Source organism: Onychomys torridus, chromosome 13, assembly GCF_903995425.1.
Source record: "Onychomys torridus chromosome 13, mOncTor1.1, whole genome shotgun sequence".
In the NCBI taxonomy this organism is placed as follows: Eukaryota; Metazoa; Chordata; class Mammalia; order Rodentia; family Cricetidae; genus Onychomys; species Onychomys torridus.
In genome coordinates this window covers 38,814,139-38,818,307 of record NC_050455.1, presented here as the reverse complement: position 1 = coordinate 38,818,307, position 4,169 = coordinate 38,814,139, and positions in this window count along the sequence as shown.

The window sequence follows — 4,169 nt, the reverse complement described above, 5'->3', positions numbered from 1 at the left end:
TCTATAAATAAATTATCCTGAGTGAGTAAACCCCAAAGAAACAGGCAGACAGAATATAACAATTCTTCTCAGAAAAGACATCCTAGTTCCTCAAAAGATTCAGTTCTGCTCCCACTGCCACTGGAAAATCCCATGCTGAGACTTACAGATGACCCAGGGAATTCTGAGCCCAGAATCTAGGTCTCTTGCTGAATTGAGACCTGATATAGAACACACAGGAGCCTGAGGGCAGAGGCAAATCCTGCTAGACTGGATGTACAGGGGGTAGGGGAGGGTCGTGGACAGTTTGCATAAGAGTGTGAGGGAGGAGGTCTGAACCCACACAGCCTGGGCTAGAACTGCTTCCACAGCTTAGCAGCTGGGAATCCTTCAACAATTCCTTCCCTCTAAGCCTCAGTTTACCCACCTATACAATGATGTTTCTACCTCCTGGAGTTATGACAGAAACAAGATAGACCACAGGTAGTTCACATCCTGCCAGGCACAGAAATGGGTTCTTTTGATTAGTGCTGGGTTGGCTCTCTCCCCACCCCCCACTGCCCCCGACCCATACAGTGGAAAAAGTTTAGCCTGAACCCATCCATTAGGAGGACTGCCATCGACAAGGTATTCCAGCCTTAAACAGAGCAAGGAGAATACAAATACTCAACTATTTATTGACACTTAGTGTCCAAGTTTGCTTCCTATGCTGTGATAAACACCATGAGCAAAAAGTGACTTGGAGAAAAGAGGGTTTATTCCATTTTACAGCTTACTGCTGACACTTGAAGGCAAGGCAGGGACTCAAATGGGGGCAGGGACCTAGAGGCAGGAACTGAAACAGAGGCCACGGAGAAATGCTGCTGATAGGCTTGTTCTCATGGCTTGCTCAACTTGCTTTCTTATACAGCTGCCCATGGATGGCACTGCACACAGTGGGCTGGGCCTTCCCACATCAAGCATCAATCAAGACATTGCCCCACAGACTTGCTACAGGTCAATCTGATGAAGATATTTTCTCAGTTGAAATTTCCTTTCCCAGATGGCTCCAGCTTTTGTCAAGCTGACAAACACATTAAAAAAAAAAAAAAAACCTAGCCAACACATTCAGAAAATAAACTGTATTTAGCTGTCCCTTTGTCTATCAGCTTGAAAGAGTTGGTGACTAAATCTGAGCAGCACAATGAATGTTTAATAAACCCAATGGCTTCTTTCTAAATAGTTTGTGCTTCTGATTTATGTGATGTTGACTCTATTTCTGCCTCAAGGTTGCAATAAAATCCTTTATTTGGAATATCCACATATCCAAAATAGGAAAAACTCAAAGCACTAATAGTAGTGATATCTTCTACTTGTGAAGGATATACTAGATATTTTGATCTGGATTCTTTATGGAAACCATTGCTTATAATAACTCTTTGAAATAACTATTCTGAATATAATACACCAACTTTACAGAAGAGGACATTGAGACTCAAGGAAAAATAAGTCAGTTCACCACATTTCAACTATAAACCTTGTTTTCTTTGTTTTATAGACTTTCAAAATACTTTAAATGAAAATTTTAAATAAAGGGATTATAGAGATGGCTAAGTGGTTAAAGAACTTGTTGCTATTCTAGAGGACCCTGGTTCATTCCTAGTACCCACATAATGACTCACAACAGTCTTTACCTCTGAGGGTACCAGGCATGCATTTGGTGTACAGACATCCATACAAGCAAAATACTCATATACATAACATAATAAAATAAATATAAAAAATTTGATTAAAAATGAATAAAATAATAGTGTAGATTTGAGTCCATACATCCTCATGACACTTCAGGACTTCAGGTCTGAGGCTCTGGCTGACATGTCTTCCCTGACCACGTCTGTATTCCATTATAAGACTCCCTAGGCTGTTTCTCCTTCCTAACCCAGTTAGAATTCTCCACAGAGAATGAAAAACCCATCTCACAAAAGCATCTTGTATCAACCAGAAATCACTCAATCATGAGTAATGAAATGTTATTCAAAAATGGCTTAAGCAGCCAGGTGGCAGTGATACACACTTTTAGAGCCAGCATTCAGTAGGCAAAAGCAGACGGATCTCTGAGTCCAAGTTCAGCCTAGTCTATGGAGCAAGTTCCAGGACAGCCAGAGATACACAGAGAAACCCTGTCTCAAACAAAACAAAACAAAAAAACAGAAATGTCTTAAACATTGTAGTGGCTTCCATAGGCTCATATATTTGAATACTTAGTAACCAAGGAGTAGAACTCTTTGATAGGATTAGAAGGATCTGGAGGTGGGGCCTTGCTGGAGGAAGTGTGTCACTGAGGGTGGGCTTTGAGGTTTCAAAAGCCCAAGCCAGGCTCAGTGTCTCTCACTCTCAGCTACTGCCTCAGTAACTGCCCGAGGTTTGCCTTGCTCCTCGCCATGATGATAATGGATTAAGCCTCTGAAACTGTAAGCAAGCCCTCAATTAAATCATTTCTTTATAAGGGTTGTCTTGATCATGGTGTCTGTCTTAGTCAGGGTCACCGTTGCTGTGATGAAACACCATGACCAAAGCAACTAAGAGAGGAAAGGCTTTATTTGACTCACACTTCCATATCATTGCTGCTTACTGGCTTGTTCCCCATGGATTGCCTGCCCAGTCAGCTTTTTTATAGAACCCAGGACCATCAGCCCAGAGGTGGCCCCACCTACAATGGGCTAAATCTGTCCACATCAATCACTACTTAAGAAAATGCCCCGTGGGCTTTCCTATAGCCCTATCTTAGGGAGGCATTTTCTCAGTTGAGGCTCCCTCCTCTCTGATGACTCCAGCTTGTATCAAGTTGGCATAAAACTAGTCAGGACAGTGTCTCTTCATAGCAATAAAACAGTGCCTAATATAAGCATGATGGTGATGGTAGTCGTGGTGGTAGTGTATTGGCTTTGAACTTGAAGAATGCCCCAGGATGATGTGAGCTGGGCCTTAGGCCATGGCATTAGTATTTGCTTTCCCTTTTTTCATTGACTTTGCATTACAGATTTGGTTTTTCCTCATATACGCTCCAGACTCAGCCTCTTGTCTAGTGGGAAGAGACATTGGCAAATGAGCTGAGCCCTACCAATGCAGACCAGTGATTGCAGCTACTCAGGAGGCAGAGGCTAAAGGATTGGAAGTTCAAGACTTCCTTGGGCTACTCAGTAAGTTCAAGGCCAGTCTGGTCAATTTAGTGAGGCTCTGTTTCAAAAAGTAAAAAGAGGGAAGGAGACACAGCTCAGGCATAGAGTGCTTGCCTAGCATACTCAAGGCATTGGATTCAATTCCCAATTCCCATAAATAAATAAAAACTATCAGGAAGATCTACAGTCTATTGTAGAGATTGAACACAGGACCCTGTGCACTAGGGAAGTATTCTGAACACAGGGACTTGTGCATTCTAGTTGTGTCCACCCAGGGTACTACAGCCCCACTCTCTACAGCCAAGTCCGTCTTGATTACAGCATTGTAGTATGTATTTAGTCCTGAACCAATCATTCTTGGGAAGGGATGAAATGTTCTGATTGGCCAGAAGAAGATCATACATCCAACTGGTTTCTGTTTATTTGGCTTTAGTACTATTATGTGAGCATGTGTGGGCATGTGTATGTGAATGTATGAGTGTGAGTCTGGATGTGCTTCCACGGAGGGCATTGCCAGTCAGAAGACAACTTTGTGGAGGTGGCTCTGGTCTTCTAGTTTTCCTCTAAGGTGGGCTCCAGGGGTGGAACCCAGGTTGTCAGGCGTTTGAAGCAGGTGCGTTTACCTGCCGAGCCATCTTTCTGGCCTGGTCCAGCTGTTACCACAAGGGGCAATGGTACTAGCTACAGAACTGGACGCAGGTGATATGACTAAGGAAAAACTTAGGGCATTGCTACAGTATAACAAAGAATGGGTTTTAGCAATAGATATTAACTACCACAAACATATATGAGATCTGATCACATATATTCTTAATTAATCTCCAGCATATTGAATAACAATAAGATACAACACCAGATATCAAGACAATCCATAAACTCCAGGCCAGATCACCTCTGTTGTAGTATAGGCAAGAGGCCTAAGTTCTAGGAAAGAGTAGATTTAGTCAGTTAATTGAAAGCAACTCTCACCCAATAGTTGTAAGCCAGGGTCAATACCTATGAATGCAGAGTAACATAACAAGTGTCAATCAC